This window comes from Protopterus annectens, chromosome 8.part0 (genome assembly GCF_019279795.1).
Source record: "Protopterus annectens isolate FY-2018-M chromosome 8.part0, PAN1.0, whole genome shotgun sequence".
Taxonomy (NCBI): domain Eukaryota; kingdom Metazoa; phylum Chordata; order Ceratodontiformes; family Protopteridae; genus Protopterus; species Protopterus annectens.
In genome coordinates, this window is record NC_056741.1 from 1961998177 (window position 1) to 1962023347 (window position 25171).

Genomic DNA, 25171 nt, shown 5'->3' on the forward strand with positions numbered 1-25171 from the left:
CAGAAGAGATAAGAGATCTGGGGACCCAGGTAGATAGTAATCTCTCCTTTGACAATCATATTGCCAAAGTAGTTAGGAAATCCTGTGTGGCCTAATTACTAAAGGGTTTGCATCTAGAAATAAGAGAGGTTATAGTGCCCCTCTAGTCGTCACTCATTAGACCCATCAGAGAGTACAATGTCCCATTTGGGATGTACCTCACAAGACACTTCCAACAGCTGGAAAGACCACAAAAGTACCTCACCAAGAGGATTACTGGCATTAAACATATGTCCTATGCAGCCCGACTGAAAAAACTCCGGCTGTACTCAGTAGCATATCGCTTACTCAGAGGTGATCTCTGCCTGAGTTACAAAGCCATGTCTAACTCAGATGGACATGCTCCACCTGAAGAAATCCAAGTCATTGCGAGCCACGTGCTCTAGTGAACTAAATCTCGCCACAACAATAAATAAAACATGCTGCAGGGATGGATTCCTGTCACAGAGACTCCCCATGCTTTGGAATAAAATTCCAAATTACACCAGGCAGAGCCCCTCACTAACACTCTTCAAGAGAAACCTTGACGAGTGGATGGGTAACAGAAAATACACCCCTGGGATCACTTAATTGGCTTTGCTTGACAGAGGATCCATTAATTAATCAATGGGGTGGCGAAAGCCGACACTCTGGCTAGGCTTATAAATGCCCTTGGGCAGATAGCCTAGTACCTACCTATGAACCTATGAATGAGTACTTATTTTGCTGCAAGCAACTTTGGGAGTGGCAGTAAATCAGTGCAAGATATAAAATGTATTTTATTTTTCATCATTTGCCTGTAGTGGTCCTTTAAACACAAGATTTCCTAAGGAAAAAAACAATTAACCTTATACCACTCTTGCCCCCTCCTCTTACTATAAGCTATTGAAACTTAAGGATTTTTTCCTCGAGAATGTGTAGGAAAGCCTGACTTGCTCAAAAACTTCAGCTAAGAATCACAGCATAGCTATAAAGAGCTATTTAGACACTTGTACAATAGTGTGGCTTTTTTAAGCCCCAGTCAGAATGATGAACAATCCTCTTAATTATCAGACTAAAAATATGTTAGAAATTCTGCTTTATTATATGTCATCATTTATGACACTGCAACCATGATGCAATGATGATCAAACATGACAAAACTGGAAAATTTATTAAAACTGTACAATTCTGCTGGACAGTCCACATTGTCAGTCAACATAAAGAGAGTCCATGATATAACTGCCATGTTTACATTTTTCATATTTTATAATCCAATAAAATTAAAAGGGCTTGTACAAAATCAGAAGATTTTTTTTTTGAGAGAGTTGTCATAACTACAGCAAAACGCTCTGAGGTTTCATTGCAATTTTAGTGGCAGTAAAATACACAAAAGGTGAAAAAAAACAAAATTCAGTTTATTTTAACACATACAAATAAAGCTTACTGAAACACTGAGGAAATCAAAATATGTGGAGAAACAGCATGTTTAAGCATAATGAGAAAATTAGACAAATGAGTAAATAAAATGTAATAAGCAAACAATAATGTCCACTGCTGCTGGGCCTCTACATCCCTGGTAAGGCTTTAGACAGCAACACATACCCTGGAGGGCAATATTACGCTTCGAGAATGGGCTGTCTACTTGTTTTACATATTTTTTTAAACATTTTTTCTGTATTTTTGATATAAATTAGTTCCTCCACCTAATGTTTCAGACTTGCTGCAATATATGTAAATGGTGTTGGGGGGGGGGGGGGTATTTTACATCAAAAATATAACATTTTAAAAATGTATCACTTTATTCCTACAATGTGTGATTTGTTGGCAATCATTGGGGACTGAAGTCACTGAATATCACACATTTGAGTTTCATACTTCATTCTCTTCAGAAAATGTTGTCTAACACAAATCTTGTTATTCAAGCATCTTTCTAATTTTATAAGAACAATATTTAAAATGTGATCCTATTTTTTGAGCATTTGTTCTCCCTTTATTCTAGGCTCCATCCCGATATCTGGAGTGAAGTACAGGGGTATTTAAACCTCAACTACTTGCTGCTACTACTGCTTGATCACACTCACTCTTCATACACACAATTATTTTTATGTTTTCTTTTAATTACATTAGCTAAACAGCAAAAGTGCTGCTTAGCGAGTGTAAAATAGCTCTATTAATGGCAGCTCGTCACGCAAAGCACACAGAAGCACGCAAAGTTTTCTGTTTTAGACTCACTAAACACTTGTTATTCAGCCAAATAATGGATGTTTTAGCTCTGTCCTTCTTAATCCCGTACTTTGTGGCAGCTTATTTCTCAACTGTCCCTGATTTTAATTCAAATTTTAGCTCTGTCCTTCTTAATCCCTCCTAACACTGGTGTCTTTTGGGCAAAAGGTGAGGAGTTATACTTAATAATGGCAATTAAGAGTTACGGACTTATTTTACTTCAGGAAACATATATTAATTCACATTATACAATGACTGGCCATTACTATTCCAAAACGTACACGCTGATGGGCCAGCGTGCCCATGGTAAATCTAACAATATACCAAAGGAAAAGATCTGGTCACCCGGACTTTTTTCCGTTGGTATATTGCCCAAGTTTTATTTTTTTTTTTATTAAAAAAAAAGCTGTAGTCCCAACTCCGCATATACGAGAAAGACAGCATGAAGAAAACAGAAGGAAAATCAGGTATGGTATTTAAAATTAAATACATGTGCCCGATTTCCCTTGTATTTTCTTCAAGCTGTCTTTCTCATATGTGCGGAGTCGAGAATGCAGCTCTCCTACCCCTAAATTGCCACAAACTAATATTAAAAAAAAAATTATAGAAAAACAGAGCAACGGAGATCTTCTTTTCTACGTTGCGTACTTTTCCTAGCACTGATGTCCTAGGTATGCGTGGGAATGCAAGTTCCAAACGCATGCGTAGTACATCAGCAATGGCAAAGTGGAGCTGTCCAGCAGCGTAAGGACAGCACGGCGCCATTATACAAGGTCATTATTTAATAAAAGTTATTTTTTTCTTAAATAATGTCATTGTATAATAGCAATAACCCACTTCTGGGTGTGGGTAATGCTGGATTTACCCACGGTTGCCTTTGTTTGGCCACTCTGGCTTCGCACACCTACTGTGGGTAAATCCAGCATTACCCACACCCAGGCGTGGGTTATTGCTTAATTCTCTTATTTTGTTAATACCTCGAGTTAATAGAACTAATATTTTAAAAGTGTCCCTGATTTTGTCTGGATTTGTCCTCGATTCTGTAAGGATTTGTCCCCGATTGGTTGAGAGGTATTCCCCGTACATTAACACCCTGATGGAGGACGTCCCCTCTCCAATCATGGTGACGATAAAAAGGTCAGCCACTCCAACTTTAGAAAACTGGGTAATTTTGGCAGAAGTTTTTACAGAGTGAGGGGAGATAGGGTTGCCACCTTTTCAAATGGCCAAAGTGGGACATTTTCGGGACACATCAAATTTTACAGGCAGACATACCCACGGTCAGGACAAAGGATAGAACTTAACTTTTTTTCCTAAATAAAAGCTTATTCTTGTAGCAGTTTAGTTGCTTATTATGTTTCTTGTAACATTTAGGTATTTTAGATACAGAAATAACTATTTTATGCAACTATTACATAAAATATGGGACATAATTATGTCCTACAATCTCAGGACATTTACCCATTTTAATATTTCTTGACAGGACACAACTGCACAAAGAGGGACTGTCCCTCTCAAAGTGGGACAGGTGGTAATCCTACAATCCTCTTTGGGCAGTTGTGTCCTGCAAAAAAATCAAAAAAAATGACAAATCTGAGATTTTTTTAGGACAAATTTCTATTATATTTTATGTAATAGTTGCATAAACAGTTAGTCTGGTATCTGAAACACTAAATGTTATAAAAACAGAAGAATAAGCAAAAAAAAAAAACAAAAATAAAGTTTTTTTTTGCAAAAGTGAAGTTCTGTCCTTGTACTCTGGCTGGCTGTTCTTTGCAAAAAACTCTTCTCTGACCAAAAAAAAAAAAAAAAAAATCCTTTGGGCATTTGAAAAGGTGGTAACCCTATCCTAAGGGGAGAACGGTGTGCATCAATCTGAGAACAGATGACGGTACAAAGTGACACAACGGAAAGTTATAGTTTTGAATCATTTATTAGAGGGTTCTAGTACTCATGAAAATGCAGACTAAAGACTGTGTGGAAAGTCATTGAAGAAAAATGAACACAGCAAGAAAGCCGCACCCTGTTGAAAAAGTTTGCTCGTCACCGTTTTATACCTGCTTATTAAATGTATACCATACGTATAGTTCTTGCTTCGGCTTTACCGCTGTGACCGGTTTGTTATTCTGAATCATGAACCATTACTAATTACTTTAATGTATGGGCTCGTTTGCTATCGTTTACTACTACTTGGAGAATGGGCGACCTGTTCATCCACACACTGATTGGAAAACATTCCTTCCCTATCAGTGTGTCTACATGGAATGGGGAAAGAAAAAAACGAGTCCGCAGCTTGGGAATGTAAATCAGCTAACAGTCACCTTTTGGGCTGGCTAAATGGCGCTCTGCCTCACAAAAGGCTAAAAATATGCTGGGTTTGTCAGCCCGCCGGGCTTCAGAACATCCCAGGTGTGCGTTGTTCACAGTGACTCACACTCAGTCGCATCTTATTCCACTCTTAATGTAGTGGATCCACCCAAAAAGAATGTGATTTTTATTCCTGCGCTGCAGTTACAAACTGTCAAGTGATTTCTTCCTGATCCTCTCCGATTTTCAGTTGCGATTGTTATTGCACTGAGATGCTTCCTTCCCTCAAGTACCACTGTCTGGACTGCTGCTCGACCGTCCAGATTTTTGCCTCATATTTCGTTTGTTACTCCTAATACTTGGCAAATCATTGAAGACTACAGTTACTAAATAATGACCGACATTTGAGTTTCATACTTTATATCCTTCAGAAATGGTATTGTAAAACAAAAAATGTATTTTTTGTCCGATCAACTTTTTACCCTAAGAGCAGTATTTAAAATGTGACCCAAATTTCAGGCCTTTGACCGCCCCTTATTTTATCCAGAACACTTGTGCTAAAGAGGTGGAGAGAGTCAGGCTTAGGTGAAGCAAATCAGCGCAATTTCACTTAAGGATGTAGCTAGGCAAACTCAGATGAGTACATTTTTTTTTCTGAGAATCTGTTGGAAACTTTAGCACACAAAAAGCACAGAATGTTTAGAACCATATCTCTCAAGTGTACATCATTACGAGGAACGTACCTCATTTGGGGTCAAAAGTGCATGTTCCCCAAAGTTCCACATTGAAAGGGTCTGTCACACATTCAGTGTTAGGAATTTAACTGCTAACCGTGGGTAAATAGATATGAATCATATTAATTCATTAAAATTTCTTTTTTATAAGTAAAAACAGCATATTTTAGCCATCCTATGACTTTTAGTTGAAGCTGTTAGTAAGCTATTAGTAAATGTTCCACATTTTGCACATTTGTCACATTATGAGGGTAATGTTCCTCATTTTGGAGAAAGGAGGTTGAGAGCTATGTAGAACTGTGAAAATGAATAATATATATATATATATATATATATATATATATATATATATATATATATATATATATATATGTGTGTGTGTGTGTGTGTGTGTGTGTGTGTGTGTGTGTGTGTGTGTGTATATACACACAAAAATGTGTGAAAATACATGTCTAGTACTTGTGTAAAAGGAATACACCTCTAATATAGCGTTTTATGGAAAAAGTAGTTGAAAATAGCCTGTAATCTTCCTGTATGTATTAATGATAGGTGGGTGGTGAAGGCAACATTAGGTCTGAGTGTAAAATGTACATTTCTAGCTACACCCCTGAAGGGCAGTCCACATTGTTAATCAAATATTCTTTTCCACGTTATTGTCAGAAAGAGTCCATAATACAACTTTGGTGTGTACATTTTCAGTAAAGTTTTCTACAAAAATCAGAAAATATTTTCCCTTTAAATTATCATTTTTCCTAGAAAGAGTCATTAATAAAACTTTGGTTTGTACATTTTCAGTAAAGTTTTCTACAAAAATCAGAAAATATTTTCCCTTTAAATTATCAACACATTTCCTTTTTTCCTGTGGGGGGAAAAAAAAAAAAAAAAAGAACAACGCAATTAAATCTAATCTTGACTTCAGATCTGAACTTACACACACATTTTATATATATATATATATATATATATATATATATATATATATATATATATATAAACATATGTTTGTTAGCCAGGTTATAAATGGTGGTGGCCAACTTCTGGCCACAATTTACAAAATAAGAAAGCAATTCCTTCACCCCAGGCGTCTCGGCTTTACCTTTCGAATTTTAAAATATTATTTCAACAGACAGCGAACTTCCACAATATATATTGATAATAAAACACTTCTCAATAAGAAACTGTGTAAATAAAATAAAAATTCACTTACAACAAACACTGAATAGCCTTTATTCCAATCTGAAACGTACAACCAAACCTTAAATATAGACTTCATCAGAAATAAAGGACAAATTACACTACGTATTTAAAATTTAAATACTAGTAATCATTGTTTGCTCTAAGTGAAATTTTATTTTACTTAACCAATTTCTTATTGAGCAGTGTTTTATCATCAACGTATACTTTAAAATTCGAATGGTAAAGCCTTAACGCCCTGAAGTCAGACAAAGTGCCTTTTTTGAGAGTTGCCATCAAAACACTGAGGTTACACTGCAATTTTAGCTACAGTGAAATAAACGAAAGGTGAAAAAATACAGTTTAACACATACAAATAAAGCTTACTGAAACACTTATATACACAGAATATTTGTACAGGACTTTTGGGCAAATCAAAATACGTAGAGAAATGTCACGTTTAAGTTTAATGAGATAAAAATTAGACATATGAGTAAATACTGTTGAAGGATGTATACTACATCAAAAGTATAACATTTTTAAACAATATCCAGATGTCCCTTACTCATAAAATGTGTGGTTTGTTGGTAACCATTAGGGATTGAAATCACTAAACATACATTTGAGTTTCAAACTTTATTACCTTCGGAAAATGTAAGCTAACAAAAATCCTGTTTAGTAACTTTCTAATTTTTTAGAGAGTAATATTTAAAGTGTGTTCCTATTTTTGAGCCTTTGTTCTCCCCTTATTCTAGGCTTTATCCCTTTATCTTGAGTTAAGAGGTAGAGAGAGGCACTTCACTGCTACTACTACCACTGCTTGATCGTTCTCACTCTACACACAAAACACAAACACTATTAATTTTTAATGGTTTCTTTAAATTTTATATTAGCTAAACAGCAAAAAACGCCGCTTAGCGACTGTAAAATAATGGTTCCCTTAACACGGCAGTCTCGTGCACGGATAACGCGCACACCTTGGGTTTTTTTACGCTCGCTAAACACCTGTTAATAGCGAGTTGAAACTTATGGTGGATGTTCTTTCCGTTACACGAAGCTGCTTATTTCAGCGCTTATACCCCGTACATTACACCCCGATATAGGACGTTCCCCCTCCAATCATGGTGACGATGAAGAAGACAATCAGTCTCTAAACAACTTTAGAAAACTGCATAGCTCTCAACCTTTCATCTCCAAAATGAGGAACACTAGCCCTAATAATGTGGAACAAATGGGCAAAATGTGGAACATGTACTAATGGCTAACTAACAACTCCAGCTAGAAAGGTAATAGAATAGTTAAAATGCTGGTTTTACTTATAAAGAAGATCTATTTCTATTTACCGTGGATTTCACCTAAAACCCTAACACTGAATGTGTTACAGACCCTTTCAATGTGGAACACGAACTTTTTAAGACCCCAAATAAGGCGCGTTCCTCGTAACGAGGTACACTAAACTGCACAATTTTTGGGAAGGAAGTTTTTACAAGGAGGAATGGTGTGCGGATCAATCTGAGAGCAGATAACAGTAAAAGAGTGGCACAACAACGGAAAGTTAGAGTTTTTAATTATTTCTTAAGGAGGGTTCTAGTACTCATGAAAATGCAGACTAAAGACTGTGTGTGGAAACTCACTAAAGAAAAATGAACACAGCAAGAAAGCTACACGGTGTTGAAAAAGTTAAATTATTAAAAAAAAAACCCGAGCTGTCGTTGTTTGTGGATTGTTGCTCTTTTTGTGTAACTCGATCTGACTAGACTGCTCTTTATCGCAGCCTGGTTGTTTCAGAAAACAACTTCTGTTTCGGTCTGACACATTTACGTGGCTTCCCCAACTCCCTTAGATACTCACAGCTCTCAAGTGCGCCTCAGTGCGAAGTCCGTTCCTAACTCCGGGTTTTAAACTTTCAAGTTTCACACATTGCCACATGGAATGGCTCAGACACGCATATTTCTTAAATACATAACATGGATAATTCGTTAATTCTTCCATTTTTTTAGCAGTCTTAACCGCTCGGCTAGTAACCAAAGCTGTTAAGAGTTCTAGTTGCAATTGTTAATATTCCTCAGGTTGTGGAAGGCAAGTTAACATCTATAACATTACTATGTACATTTTCCCAAATGCTGGGGTACACCTGTATATACCCTTAAAGATAGTCTTTCCCCCTCTCCTAGCCACAGTAATAACTTGCGTTGTCTCTAATAGTGACCGGAGCCTAAACCCCCTGATATAAACAATCCCATAGGGACAGTCTCGCTGTCCATTGCAGTACCATCAGAAGTATTTGTAAAACAACGTTTTCTAATTATAACTCAACAAGCAGCTCCCTTAAGTAGACCGTAAGTTTGAAAAGGTCAATACGTGCCTTACCTGAAGCTTCTTGATTTACTTTACCGAAACCACCGAAAGGTAAACCGCTGTTTTATATCAGTTTTTACTAGTACCTCAGAGATAACGGGAAATACAATCCTTTCAGCTCGATATTTAGATTTTTTTGTTTGCTCACTATAGTTTTAATTCAAAATTCATAACCACAATAACAACAGCTACGTACTTACACCGGACATTACTGGTAACAGGATCCTACACCACTCTCTCAGTGCCCCTTTAATGGCCACAGCCTCGCCCTTGTTTACGAGGCGTGGCAAAGGTGTTCTAAATACAGAGCCTCTCTAATCCTATTGCTCCTGTCCAAGACTCTCAATAAATCGGAAACAACTTTCATCAGAATGAGGAACAAATTCAGAAACAATCAGGAACACTTTCACAATATTAGTACTATTAACCTGTGATACTGACAGTATAAGAGAAGGTCAATATGCATCTTCTATAGTAAAAGAAATATAAAACTCTTTATTCTTGACGTGTAATTTACCATCTTTTTTTCTCCAGATGTCAACAGTTTTAGGAGGGACCTAAGAGGAAAAAAAAAAAAAAAAAAAAGAGTCAAAATCAAGGACTGGTGAGAGGTACTGCTCTGCTTCCAGTCCTACCAGTGGCTATCATTTTTTTTTGTTTCATACCATAAAGGCGCTTGCCTAATCTGGACATCTATATTGGGCACGCTCTAGGTAACCCGTGGTGTGGTGGAGAGCAGTATGATCTGGACCCCTAAAGTAACGGTTTTGTAATTTTTTTGTATACTTGATAAGTACATTTGCAGCAGTTACCTATTTATAGATACACATCTGATGTTGTAAATCTTTGATGTAATGGGATCCTATCTCGCCTACATTCATAACTGATGGGTTCGGAGCCGATCCATCGGCTCCACTGCCCTAATACACTAGCACGAAGTCTCTCATTGGCTGGGCTACTTCCTATCCCAGGATGCACTACACCTGCTTCCCCAGATCTCGTTTGCCGCTTTACAAGCTGGACGTGGTCTCGACTTGGCTGGAGCTAAGTGGTTCTTTTTTACCTTTACTGGTCTTTGACCTTGGGGTTTTTGTCTATATATTAACCAAACAGCTGTTTTAACAGCTATTCTTTGTAAATTTATATATCTTGTGTGTTTGAGTGATTTCTGGTACTTTATTTTTTTCAGTCGGGCAAAGCCGTTTTTTAAAGGAGGGCCTTTGCCCTACCTTTGAGTGCTGTTTAAGTGCTATTTAAGGGCTTTGGGCCATTGAACTTGTTTTGTCTGTGTCTGTTCACTGTTCTTTGTGAGGTAAATTTTCCTCAGTACCCAGTGTGTCTCTCTTCAGTTGGCACAATTTTGTTGATAGTCTTATTACTTGTTGAAGGGCCTGTATTATGTCAAAGGAGCAGAAGTCAGGCTTTAAAAATTCACTTTGCAGTTATAAAATGTCCATTACAGACAGCCATTCAGTTTATTTTATTGTTTGGGGCGAAACATCTGCAGGAGACATGTAGTGTCTGTCATGCTTTCTCCTCTAGAGTTCTTCAAGAACGAAAACAAGCTGATTTTGAAAGGGCTTATTAAACCTTCCTTTGAGGAAGCCTTAGATCCTCCTGTTGCTTCCAAAAAGAAAAGATCGTCGGCTCCGACAAGTCCGTCGGAGCCGTCTACTAAAAGCAAAATTGACTTCTTCTTCCTCGGCTCCACTGACCTTCGGGGAGGTGGGTGCCTCGATACCTCTCCATTGGTTTCGGGTTGGAGTATCGAGGTGAATCACCTCCATCGGTTCCAATGGCTGAGGTGGAGGTGTGCAGCTCAGACTCTTCCCCCTCGGCTCAAGAAAGCTCCTTCGATGGTGGTTCATGCTGTGGTGGAACCGGCCGATAGCGTTGGAGCCGTTTGGAGCCGGTCCCCTTCTCTCGGAGCCGAGAGGAAAGTCTTCTCGATTGTCTACCTCCTCTAAATCATCGAGACTCTCTGATTTGGACCTGGATAGGGTAATACAGAGGCTATTCCAGTCTCCAGTTTTACTAAATTGGTCTCGGCTCCAGCACAGTTAGCTTCCCGACCTCCAACACATTCGATTCCTCCTCCAACCTCCTCGGAGCCTGGAGTCGGTGGTGGTGGAGCAAAGCGAGCAGAAACCCCTTCCGGTCTCGGTTCGACTGTGCTTCCTACCCTGTCCTCGGTTCAGGGTTTGGTACTCGACTTCTTCAGCCGGCCGGGGAACACTTTGGGATTGGGTGCTTGGTGCCTAGTCTTCCCTCGAGCATCGGCTGCTGGAATTCCAGTGCCATCGTGGCCTCTAGACCAGTGACCTCCTTGGATTCTGGAGGTCCGGCCGCCATGAGGGGCCTTTGCCGGTTCAGCAGGATTCTACTTCACCGTCCCTAGATTTGGAGACTGGTGCCTCTGTTGTGTTGCAGCTCCCTGGCAGCGGGGCCCCAGGGCCTGAGGATACCCCCATCAGGGGTTCCCTTCTTCCGGGAGGTCCGTCCAAAACTGCTTCGGACGAACCCCCACGGAAGAAATTGTGTAAGAGGAAGCACGTAAACTCCCAAGATGAGTCTGACATCGGATACTGACCTCGATGACGCAGAAGGGTCCCCCAAATCATCTTCGGATGATATCTCCTTCTCAGATATCTTGGAGATTCTGAGACAGAGAGGTGACTGGCAAGCCAAAACCCCTTCAGCTGAGGAGTCAGTCTTCCTCAAGGCCTTTGGGGCCCAGCCTTCCGCCTCCTGGGTGTCTCCGCCCTTCGATGAACTCCTTGATTTGGTTTCTCGGTGGGAACACCCTGATTCTGTGGAACCGGTGCCTGCGAGGCCCAATAAGTTTTTGTCAGCCCCCCCCCCCCAGAAGGAATTTCTGACAAAGGGTGTGCCTGTAGATGCTTTGGTGGTGGCTTCTGCCACACAGCAGGACGTGGCAGAGGCTTCAACGTCTGTTCATCCTCCTAATAAGGATTCTAGGAGCATGGATAGGTGCGGGCCTGTCTTCAGCCCTTTACCTTCGCTGAATTATTTATGTCATTTTACTAGGCTCCAAAGGGATCTCCTCAAAGAGCTAAATGACTCCTTGTTGGTAATCTACCTGAGGCGCTGGCCCGACTGTTGGCGCCAGATGACTACCCTGTTATCCATTGTTAACTCGTCCATGAGGCTCATTTCCTATCGCGGCCGAGGGCGAGTAGAGCAGCTGAACAGGCGTTGCCCTCAGGAGACACGCCTGGTTGCGCTTGTGTTCTTGATGAGGCCTTCAAGTCTTCCCTTTGATGGGTCATCTTTGTTTGGACCCAAGGTGAAGGACACACTAACTCGGTGCGAGCAGGAGGGCAAGACTTTGACTGCCGTTTGGGTGATTTTTCGCTCCTTCTAGGCCTTACCCCAAGGCTCAGAGAGGAGGGAAAATGTGGTTTAGAAAATCTCAGAAGTCTTTCCCTACTCCACCCAGTGATTCCCCTCCAGAGGCAGGGGGAATTCTGCCAGAGGTGGCAGAGGCCCCCGTAACTCTGGAGACCGCGATTCCTTTCATGGTTCTTCATATAACCAGCGTCCCTGAGTTGTTGCCTGACTGTGCATCTCCGGAGCCAGTCGGGGGTCTATTTCTGGTAGCACCACAAGCTTGGGAATCCATAACAAGCGATCAGTGGGTGCTTCGCATTATTACCAGAGGATATATCATCCCCTTCTCCAAGCCCTCCCTTTCCTTAAGGGAAATCCCGGACGTACCACCCAGTCAGCGAGATCAAGCAGCATTAGAGGTTTCAAAGCTGCTAGAAAAAGGAGCCATCCAGCCTGTCCCCACCGACCAGATCGGATCAGGAACTTACTCAAGATTATTTTGGTACCAAAAGACAGGGGACCTCAGGCCCATTTTGGACCTCAGTTCATTGAATCGCTTTGTAAAAATCCAAATTCAATGGTCACTCTTCAATCTATTCTTCCTTTGCTGGAGAAAGATGCATGGATGTGCTCCATAGACCTCCAGGACGCTTACTATCACATTCCGATAGCTCAAGAGTCCAGGAGACATTTACGCCTCCGGGGAGTCAGTCACTTCCAATTCCGAGCACTGCCCTTTGGTCTCACCACAGCCCCCAGGGTGTTCACCAAGTGTCTGGCAGTGGTAACTGCTCACCTGAGAAGTCTGGGATTCCAAGTGTTTCCATATCTAGACGACTGGCTCCTTACTGCCACCTCCGGGCATCTACTATTCCAGGCGCTCAACGCCACATTCACCTTGGGCCGTTTCTTGGGGATTACATTCAATTTGCAAAAATCTGTACTACAGCCATCTCAGCGTATTACTTTTATAGGCGCAGACTTAGACACAAAAAGAATGCGCGCCTTTTTACCGGCAGCAAGAATTCAGGTTCTACAGAATCAAATCAAATCCTGTCTTCCCCTACTAAGAGCCCCGGCCCATCGAATTCTACAACTGTTGGGTTCGATGGCGTCAACCATACTGTTAGTTCCCTTGGCCAGACTTCACATGCGAATATTACAATGGCTTCTGTCGGTTCAATGGTCTTATCAGGAACTTCCCTTGAACCATTTAGTCATGATCACGGAGAGTTGCCGTCGGGATCTGCGTTGGTGGCTTCTCCAATCCAATCTCGACCAGGGCACCCTTTATACCTCAACATCCGTTGCCACTGTGACTACGGACGCCTCCCAGGTAGGGTGGGGTCATTACCTGGACAGGTCGGTCCAAGGCACATGGCAGATCCAGGAAACGCATTTGCATATCAATGTCCTGGAGATGAGAGCGGTACTCTTGGTACTTCAAGCTCTCCATCACGCCAAGGTCCGATTGCTATTCTATCCGACAACATGTCGGTGGTTTGGTATATAAACAAGCAAGGTGGAACCAGGTCTTACCCACTGTGCAGAGAAGCCATGAGACTTTGGCACTGGTAGCTACCAACCGCTTTCTAATGGCACATACCGGGGAAATCCAATGTGATTGCGGACAGATTAAGCAGAACCATTCTTTTACCCCACGAGTGGTCCCTCAACCAGAGAGTAACTGCGGAAATCTTCGACAAATGGGGTCTCCCTTGCTGCGATCTGTTTGCCAGCCCTCACAATGCGAAATGCAGAGAGTTCTTCACGCTGTTCCCTTCTCAGGGACAGATTCCCAGGGCGCTCTGACCCACATTTGGCCCCGGTCTTCTCTACGCCTTCCCTCTGTTTCCCCTCCTACCGAGGGTGATACAGAAGGCCATTTACCTGGAGAGCGAGATGATTTTGATTGCCCCGCACTGGCCTCGTCAAGTTTGGTTCCCTTTCCTACAGAGGCATGCGGTAGAAGGTCCATGGTTTCTGGACCCGGTGCCAGACCTGTTGACTCATCAGTCAGGACAGCTTCACCCGTCTCTCAGGTCCTTGAAGTTGGCAGCATGGTTGCTCCACTTCCATCCTTAGTCCGAGACAATTCTCTTTCTCAGGACGTGGTCCACATATTGTCTTCTTCTCATAAACCTTCCACTATCAAACTTTATTCCAGCAAATGGAAAAGGTTCGCCTTCTGGGCTCAGGAACGGGGTATAGATCCTCTTACTGCACCAGTATCGGAGGTTTTGAATTTCCTGGCCTCCCTTTTTCAGTTGGGCTCTTCAGTTTCTACCATTAAGGTTCAGCTAGCGGCTATCTCTAATTTTCATGCCTCCTTTGAACCTTCATTGATGTCTCACAAACTCTGTAAGGCTTTTCTTAAAGGGGCATGGCTCCTTAGGCCTCCAATATCTCACCCTGTCCCCCCTTGGGACTTGAATATGGTTCTTGCTGCCCTAACTGCCCGTCCTTTCGAACCAGCTGCTACCTGTGATTTAAAATTCCTGTCTTGGAAAACGGCCTTTTTAGTGGCCATAACTTCCGCCAGGCGAGTTTCAGAACTTCAAGCTCTTTGTTCTGATCCTCCCTACTTGATTTTTCACAAGCATAGAGTTTCCTTGAAATGAAATCCTTCCTTTATACCAAAGGTAGCCTCCTATTTCTGTATTCAACAAACTATAGAGCTCCCTGTGTTTTTCCCGGAATTCTCTAATAACGCAGAATACACCTTGCATCAATTGGACGTCCATAGGCAACTGCGTTTTTACTTGAATAGAACCGCTCACACGCGGAAATCAAATCAATTGTTTGTTTCCTTTGCATTGAACAAATTGGGTCAACCAGTAGCAAAAACATCCATAGCTAAATGGATTAAAGATTGTATCATTTTTATTTATTCACAGGCTAACAAAGAGCTTCCCTTACCAGTCAAGGCTCATTCTACCAGGGCAATAGCTACTGCTGTAGCTTTTCACTCCAAATTATCAATAGATGATATTTGTGCTGCGGCAACCTGGACTTCTCCGCACACTTTCATTTCTCATTACAAATTGGATGTGGTTTCTCGAGGCAGGGCTTCCTTTGGTTCCACAGTTCTCAGGAGTGTTATCCAATGAGCCACCCGGGATTTAGGTGCTAGGGACGCTGTCCCATCAGTTATGAATGTAGGCGAGATAGGATCCCATTACATCTTTTAGTTATGTACTTACCATAACTTCAGATGTATGGGATCCATCTCGCCTACATTCATAAGTACCCACCCTCCTTCCCCCTTCCATTCAGATTTAGAGGAGCTGTAGTCCCATTTGGAGATCTTTTCTTGAAGAACTTTAGTTGGTTATAGTGACTACTAGTTTTTCTGTGTTTGCATGGATGTATGAAAGCGAACAAACAAGATCTGGGGAAGCAGGTGTAGTGCATCCTGGGATAGAAGCCCAGCCAATGAGAGACTTCGTGCTAGTGTATTAGTTGGCCGAGTCGGAGCCGATGGATCGGCTCCGAACCCATCAGTTATGAATGTAGGCGAGATGGATCCCATACATCCGAAGTTATGGTAAGTACATAACTAAAAGTTTATTCATTACAGATAGGACCTCGGTTCCATCCTCAAAACCGATACGGCCATTTCCCAGCTCAAGCAAGCCAAAAACTCTCAGCTAAGAACCTACCCACAATGCCCCTCTCCTAGTTACTCCAGATCTTGTTTGCCGCATTCCTAGTCAGACGTGTTAGCCATCTCTCTCAAAGCTAAGTAGACAATTATTAATTTTATGACAGTTTTTCTTCAGAATTACTAAATTTTTAGTCAAGTTAGCCTTTTCTCACTGTCACCTATAACTTAAGCCTATTTCCTACCCATTTCCTTGGTAATTTAATTTTTTCCCTTTTTTGGTACTCTCCCTCTCTCCTGTCTTTGACAGGCCTTCCCTTTTTACTAGTGGTATTCTTTAAAATAACATCACTGGTATTCTCTCCCTTATTTTTTCTATAGGATAGCATTGTTACCTTACCATGTCAGACAAAGCTAAGTTGGGATTTAAACAGTGTGACAAGTGTGGACATAAGATGCCTAACTCAGATACTCATGTCCGTTGTATCTACTGTTTGGGTGTGGATCATATTAAAGCTGACTTTGACATTTGTGCTAGTTTTAGTAATCTGACACTTGCAGAATGTAAGAATAAACTTATTTTAAAAGGTTTACTCAAGACACCTTTCTCGGAGGCTCTATCTGGGTTGGATGTCTCACCCCCTCCTAAGATCAAAAACATAAGGAAAAATGGAGTCACTCGGTTTCTGCATCTCCATCAGTTACGGAACTGAGTCGGCTCCATGCTTCGCCAACACCCTCGGCACAGACCTGTTTGGCACCAGGCTCTGTGTCCTCTCCCTCAGTACTGACCATGATATTCACTCCTATTTTGGTTTCAACCACGGCACCACTGACTTTGGTGCTGTCCTTAGTTCCCACATTGGCTCCGATGACTGTACATGCCTCGGCACCATCCCCGACCACAGTGATAACAATTTCTTCAGCTCCAGGGGCTCCAATGACTGTACATGCCTCGGCACCATCCCCAGCCATGGTGCCATCAGTTTCTTTGGCTCCATCAGCTCCAAAACTGGAATACCTGCCAAGGACAAGATATTCTCCAACTCTTTTGGGGCAGAGGTTTAGCGCCTTCCTAGAAAGACATGATTCCCCTTCAGCAGCCTCCTTTAGATCCAGTAGGAGTTTTTCTGACTAGACCTAGTGCGGGTTGTGGACCAGCTTCTGGCAGCTAGGGGATTGCCCATTCCAGCTAGACCTTCCATCCCTCCTGGCTCGGAATCTTTTACCACATCTTCCCCTGTTTATCCTCCTCCAGCATCCACCCTGATCTTGGTACCGATGTCCGCTTCGGTACATACTGTCTCAGCTCCGACAGCAGTGTTTCCTCTGTTGGCACCGACCACCCTTGCTGCTTTCTCAGAGTGGTGCTTGGACCATCTGTACCTTGGTACCTAGTCCGGCGCCTATTTTCTCACTGGCACCATCTATGTCCATGGTTCCGATGGCTTCCAGTTCTCTCGGAATCTCTCAACTGGAGGTGGGCTCTTTGGGGTGGGGTGTGACCCTGGTTCCAAGGTTGCCCCTCCCGGTTTCAGGGTCCCATCCCTCCTTGAGTGGGCCTGCTGTACAGGTGATGGAAAGAGTCCTTCATTCCGAAGGCTCACAGTCAGCACCAATGACATCAGTATCAGAATCCTCCCCTAGCATGCACCTCTCCCAACCCTCTATGTCAGGTCCCCGGGCACGGGAGTCACAAGAACCCCCTTTGAAGGGAACCCCTTCTCTGGAGTCCTCCTCAGAAGATCCCACTGCAAAGCCACCCTGGAAGAAACAATGCAAGAGGAAGCACCTTGATTCCCCAGAGGAATCTGTCACAGATGACACCGATTGTGATGAGGGGGAAGGGTCCCCATGTTCTCCCTCAGATGACGTTTGGTTCATAGACATTCTCAAAATCCTCAAACAGCATGGGGAATGGAAGTCCTCTAACCCTTCTTCTGAGGAATCAGTGTTTCTGCAGGCCTTCCATGCCCAGCCATCTACTTCCTGGGTGACCCCACCAGCAGATGACCTTGTTAAACTAATTGTGCAGTGTGCCTGGAAGGCCCCAGACAATGTAGAACCTGTCCCCCAGAGGCCAGACAAAATTTTATTTACACCCGAAGACCAGCTCCATTGGTCCAAGCTGTTGATGGTTGATTCTATGGTCGTGGTGGCGGCCACCAAGAGGGAACTGGCAGAAGATAGTTCCATAGTCCATCCTCCAAACAGGGAGTCCCGGACCATGGACAGACTAGGGAAGTGGGCCTATGCTTCAGTGACCTTCGCCATTCAGTTGCTGAACTATCTGGCACACTTTACTCGCCTCCAAAGAGACCTAATTTCCAAAATGCCTTCCTCTTTGGTGGGGGTACTGCCTGATGAGGTGCGTGACACTGTCACCTCACAGCTAGCTACCCTTGAATCCATCTCAAACTCCTCAATGCGTTTGATATCTCACACCACCAAGGGGGCAGCTCGAGCTGCCGCATCTGGTGTTGTCATGAGACGTAATGCTTGGATGTGGTTGTGTGACTTTGCAGACCCCTTTAAATCTTCCTTCGTCAATGCACCTGTCAATGAATCTGCACTTTTTGGACCCAAGGTACAAGACTCACTTGCACGTAGTGAGATAGATGGGAAGCCCTTGTCTGCTGAGGGCATATGCTTTTCCAACCCCCAGAGGTCCTACTCCAGGAACCAGAAGGGAGGAAAGATATGGTTCAAGAAATCCCAAGGATCCTTTCATGACACTCATGGTGAACAATCCCCCCGGGGCAGAGGGGGCAACTCATATGGAAAACGCCCCTTTTGGGGTAGCGGTGGTCCACATAACCAGGGCACCAGAGATTCTTTCTCTGGCAGATCCTACCAGTGCTCCTGAGCAGTGGCCCGATTGCTTTCCTCTGGAAGCAGTCGGGGGTAATTTTTCTCTGCATCTACCAGCCTGGCATCTTATTACTACAAATGTTTGGGTGCAGAGAATAATATCCAGTGGCTATCAAATACTATTCAATTTAACTCCCAGACCCGTCAAATGAATCCCCAATGTACCACCCAATCAGAGGGAATTAGCAGCCTTAGAAATAGAAAAGCTGGTAAGGAAAAGAGTCATCCAACCAGTCCCACCAGACCAGACAGGATCCGGGTTTTACTAGAGGTTCTTTTTAGTGCCAAAAAAGACAGGGGACTGGAGACCAATCCTGGATCTCAGCCTACTGAACAAATGTATCAAACCTCAAAAATTCCGGATTGTCACAGTACAGTCCATTCTTCCCTTCCTTGGGAGGGACAATTGGATGTGCTCTATAGACCTCCAGGATGCATACTACCACATGAAGATGGATCACTGCTCCTGGAGGTTTCTCCACTTCCGGCTGGAAGCCAATCACTACCAGTTCAGGGCACTGCCATTTGGTCTCTCAACAGCCCCCCGAGGGTTCACCAAATGTATGGCATTTGTGGTAGCTCATAGGTTCATAGGTTGGTACTAGGCTATCGGCCCTAGGGCCCATATAAGCCTAGCCATAACAATTCCCTGGATATTTCTTCCGACAATATTTACTTCTCTAGACCCCTGTCTAGCAGAGCGACTGACATGATCCCCTGGGTGAATTTCCTATCTCCCATCCAATCATCAAGGTTGCTTTTGAAGAGGGCCAAGGAGACACTCTGCTTGACATGTATGGGCAGTCTGTTCCAGAGTACAGGGAGTCATCCTCGACTACGAGGATTTCAGGTGTTTCCCTATCTAGATGACTGGCTCCTTACTGCTCCGACCAGGAATCTCCTAGTCCGCAGCCTCTCTTACACTCAAGGTCTCACTTTCCGCTTGGGGATTACAATCAACAAAGACAAATCTCAGTTGTCCCCAATGAAGACACTGGAATTTATTGGAGTGGTCTTTGATGCAACATCCTGTCAAGCTTCTCACCCCACTCACAAGTTTTTGAAAATAAGATGCCAAATCCAAGACCTTCTTCCTCACACATATGTACCAGCACATCTTGTACTGCAACTCTTGGGCTTCATGGCAGTTGCCATTACGTTAGTACCACTGGTGAGACTGCACATGAGAATCCTGCAGTGGCTCCTTTCCGCACAATGGTCATTGTTATCCCACCCACTTATCCACCTGATATGCCTTACAAACCGTTGCAAGGAAGAAATGCTATGGTGGATGAAACCACAAATGCATCTTTGGTGTCGACCGTTCTGTCTTCCCCAACCCACAGCCACGGTGACCACGGAGGCTTCACTGATAGGGTGGGGCAGGGCATTTCCAGGGAAAGACTGTCCAAGACACCTGTATCCCCATCGAGGCCACCTTGCACATAAATGTCCTGGAACTGAGGGCAGTTCTCTTAGCATTGCAAGCATTCCATGCATCTCTACCCTTGGGAACCATTATAATTCAGTCAGACAACATGTCAGTCATCTGGTATTTCAACAAACAAGGCAGAACCAGATGTTACCTCCTGTGTTGGGAAGCCATGAGGATTTGGCACTGGGCGATAGCTTCCAATCGCTTTCTTATAGCAATGCACATTCCCAGGAGTTCCAACCTTATTGCGGACAATCTGAGCAGGAACATCCTGATGCCTCACAAGTAGTCCCTCAACCCTGTAATAGCAGATTGGATCTTCCAACGTTGAGGCAAGTCTTGCTGCGACCTGTTTGCTTCCCCTCTAAACTACAAACGCAGAAGCTATTTTGCCTTGATCTCCCCTCAGGGGGAACCACCGAGGGATGCTTTAATGCACGATTGGCCCCCTGGTCTTCTGTATGCCTTTCCCCCATTTTCCCTCATTCCAAAATTTCTCCAGAAAGCTCAGAGGTTGAAAAGCAAAGTGATCCTCATTGCTCCCTACTGGCCACATCAAGTCTGGTTCCTGTTTCTATGGCCTCATCTGATTCACAGGGAATGTTCCCTTGTGGACATTGTGGGTCATGCCAATTTGTGAGTAAACTTAAACAATTCACCAATGCCAACACCAGTAGGGTGTATGATCTTAGGGTTTTTGGCAATTGTGCCAGTAGTTGGATAGTATATTTGGCCACATGCAAATGTTCCGCCTTTTATGTGGGCTAAACTTCTCGCTCATTGAGAATAAGGATGTATGAACATAGAAGTTATGTCCGAAATAAAAGGGAGATGAATGCCCTATACAGACATACTATCAAACATAGCAATGCTGAATTTAGATTTATGGTAATAGATAGAATTATTGGTGATAGGAGTAACCAATAAGGTTGGCACACTATTCTTAATCATAAGGAAAAGTATTGGATTATTAACTTAGGAGCTTTATTTCCCCAAGGACTCAATGACCACTTATGAAAGATACCACAGACCATTGTGTTTTTGTGCTTTGTTCCATATATCTTTATATATTCTATATACATATTTATTATACTTTGTAAATATATGGAATATGTTTGTCTGCATATATATATATATATATATATATATATATATATATATATATATATATAATTATTATTTTATATATATTTTGTTATTTATATATGTATATGTATTACAGATATATATTTCTGACCTACAATGATTGTTTTATATATATTCAATGTACTTGTAATATTTAGGTTGGACCATGTCTGTCATTGGTTGGGGGAGTGTATATATTGTTACATCATGTAACTTCTACGTAATGCTTGTTCACTGAAGAAGGCTGGTTAGCTGAAACCGGTCTGAATAAAGTGTTTATGTGATTATTATGTGATTATTATTTTCCAAGTGCTTGGTGTACTGTCTATGCTGGCCACTGGTGTTTTGCATTGTAAGTGGTTTGGCCGTGTATTTTCCATACATGCAGAGCATTGGGTTGCTTCAGTTTTCCATTAACCAGTCTATTGACCTGCCGGTTTTCTTCCCAAGGCATTCTAATAGAGGGGAGTACCTTTTGCACACCCTTGATGTGCATCGGCAGCTTTGTTGTTATTCGGACAGGACTAAATCTTTAAGGAAAACAGACCAATTGTTGGTGGCCTTTGCAGGACCCAGATTGGGTAAACCTGTTTCCAAAGTGACTTTATCCTATTGGCTTAGAAATGTCATTACCTTTATCTACCAGCAGAATAAGCTATCCTTACCTTCCAGAATAAAGACTCATTCCACCAGATCTATGACTACTTCTGTAGCTTTTCATTCCAGAGCCTCTGTGGATGATATATGCACAGCAGCCACTTGGGCAAGACCTCATACCTTTATATCTCATTACAAATTGGATTTGTCCTCCAGGGGACGAGCATCTTTTGGTCCTATGGTGCTCAGGAATATCCTTCCTTAGGGCCACCCAGGACTCAAGTAGCTGGGGACTCGGTTCCTATCTGTGATGAATAAACAAAGACTTACATCAGATAAAGAAGTTATGTCTTACCATAATGTTCCATCTGTGTTGTAGATCTTTGTTCATTCTTTACTTCCCGCCCTCCTTCCCCCTGCCTGGACTCCTGGTGGACTTTAGGAACTCCTGGTTAGGGTATTTGCTCAGACAGAGCCTCCTACTGCTTTTTTTATTACTACATCTTTTATTTAGGGTGGGCAAACTCAATCTGGAGTAACTAGTAGAGGGGCATTGTGGGTAGGCTCTTAGCTGAGAGTTTTTGGCTTGTGCAAGCTGGGAAACGGCCGTATCGGTTCCAAGGATGGAACCGAGATCCTATCTGTAATGAATGAACAAAGATCTACAACACAGATGGAATGTTATGGTAAGACATAACTTCTTTTTCTCATTTCGGCTTCACCTTGATGGAATATTGGCTGAATTCTTATTCTGAGTCTTGAACTATCACTAATTACTTTCATTTATGGTGTAGTTTGCTATCGTTTACTACTTAATAGAGACTGGATGACTTGTTCATCCACGCCCTGTTTGGAGGCGGAACATTCTGCAATTAGGGTTTCTACAGGTAATGCCCGCTGGGGGAAAAACGAGACTGCAGCTTGGGACTGTAAAACAGCTAACGGTCACCTTTTGGGCATGCTAAATGGTGCTCTGCCTCATAAAAGGCTAAAAATAAGCAGGTGCATCGGCCCACTGGGCTTCAGAACATCCCCAGGCGTGTGTTGTTCACACAGTTACTCACACTCTGTCGTATATTATTCCTCTCTTAAGGTAGTGGATCCATCCAAAAAGAATATGATTTTATTCCTGCACTGCAGTTACATACTGTCAGTGATTTCTTTCTGATCCTCTCCGATTTTCAGTTGTGATTATTATTATTGCACTGGGATGCTTCCTTCCCTCTATGTACCACTGTCTGGACTGCTGCTTGACTGTCCAGAATTTTTTTGACTGTCCAGATTTTTGTCTTGTATTTCGTTTGTTACTCATAATATTTGGCAAATCATTGAAGACTACAGTTATTAAATAATGACCGACATTTGAGTTTCATACTTTATATCCTTCAGAAACAGTATTGTAACACAAAACCTATTTTTTTTGTCCTATCATCTTTTTAATATAAGAGCAGTATGTAAAATATGGCCCGGATTTCAGGCCTTTGACCTTCCCTTATGTTTTTTCCAAACTACTTGTGCTAAAGAAGTAGAAAGAGGCAGGCTTAGGTTATATGAATCAACACAATCTTCTCACTGGCCTACAACCTACACAAAGTAACTAGTCACAAAAATAAAGCAGCAAATCCAAAAAGGGAAGGGATGAAAAAGAAAAAAAGAAAATAAAAAATCAGCTGCCCCTAACCACTAGCAGGTGCCTTAATATCACAAGGAAGCCAATGATTTTGCTACAACCCAAACAACACAGATTTTGTTACTTTAGTTGTAGGTTACTATATTAAATGCCTTGCTGTCCCAGCACATTTATAAAACTGCTATTTAGGAAGTTTACAAACCATAACACAACAAGGTTCTAAATGTACATGTGTTTTGGATAGCCATCATTCAAAAATAAAATCAGGCAAGGGTAGACAACTTTTTGCATGGTAACACTGAATTTCTTGATAGCTGTTTTTGTTGTTAGAGTCAGAAGTCCTTTGTGCATTTATATAATATTTTATTAGGCTAATTGTTTCACTAAACTGATGAGAAAACAATAGCTGTATACTTCTTGCATGACATCTGGGTACACACATGCACACACTGTAGAGGTTTAAGGTTTTAGTTGTTAACAAGCTGCTTACTGTCTCATTTGCCTAACTATCTCACTCTGAGCAAGTCACTTAACCAGTCAGTGCCCCCAGGCTGAGGCAGGAAAAGGTCCAGTGAGGTCAGTTCTCTACTCTTGTTAATAATGTTGCCAGGCAACTTAGTACAAAGGATTAGGGCTATCCTTACTCTGTAATCCTGGGTTTGATATTTCTCAGCCTGTGGTTGCCACTCTTGTCACTCAGAGTAAGTCAATAACTAGATAGTGCTGCTGAATTGCCCCAGAAAAGAGGAACTTGGTGGTAGAGGGCTTACCTGGTTAACAAATTAAACCTTGTTTCTGGTCCAAGGATCCTTTTCAGCTATTTCCCAGGCTGAGAGGCAAATACGGACAAAATGTTATATACTCTTTAGTTACTCGTGCATTTATTTATTGCATTTTGGTAACCAGATGAGTAAACTGGTCAACAAACCATTTCCCCTCCATCTTAGCCCTTTGGACATAAATCACAGTGTCAAAGAGTACAATCAGAGTATCACATCAAGTATATGCATAGACACAAGTATACGTATTATAGCAGTTATCACAAGAAGGTTTGAACAGAAGAAATGACATAACTGCACAATACCTTGAAACAGTATTTAGAATTAATAGTCTGAAGGGTAGCTTTTGCAATGAGAATAATGAAAAACTTAGCAATGGTCGAGCAGACATAACTGCACGATACTTTGAAATAATATTTAGAGTTTGTAATTTGAAGAGCAGCTTTTACAGTGAGGCACTTAGACATGGTTTTGCAGGCAGTAGTTATGCAGGTGTATTCCTGGTACTAATAATAGATTTCACGTGTGACTCTGTGTAGACTAATGGATTTAGTTGTAGGTATCGCAAAGCAATACATGGCACACAAAATTGGCCAGCATTCACACGAAACACAGTATCCAGCAATACCAGTCAACATTACAGGATATGTAGCTAAATATGTAGAGGTATATGTGTTTGTATATATATATACCCATAACTATATAGATATATATCTCCCCCTATCTGTAGTACAACTGTATATATACATAGATAGACATATATATATAATTACCCATATATAGATATATACATATGCAGACACCATACATCCACATGTCATTAGATATATGTACATCAGTATATATATATATATATATATATATATATATATATATATATATATATATATGTATGTGTGTGTGTGCGTGTAGCTATACACAGATATATAGCTATGATATGATACAGCACTTAAGAATGACTTATGTTTACAGGCCATGCCAATG

The 25171-nt window shown here is 42.0% G+C and overlaps 1 protein-coding gene across 2 annotated transcripts in view; it reads right to left on the reverse strand.

Moving 5' to 3' along the window:
• LOC122809761 (histo-blood group ABO system transferase-like) overlaps positions 1–9049 on the reverse strand; it is a 1808094-nt gene extending 1799045 nt beyond the window's left edge. The window contains exon 1 of one of the 2 annotated variants that reach the window (XM_044081487.1): positions 8996–9049. The gene's annotated coding sequence lies outside the window, so the exon portion shown is untranslated. Of the gene's footprint in view, positions 1–8807 lie in introns of both variants that reach the window. The other variant, XM_044081486.1, reaches the window with a different exon arrangement.
• Positions 9050–25171: the final 16122 nt, after the last annotated feature.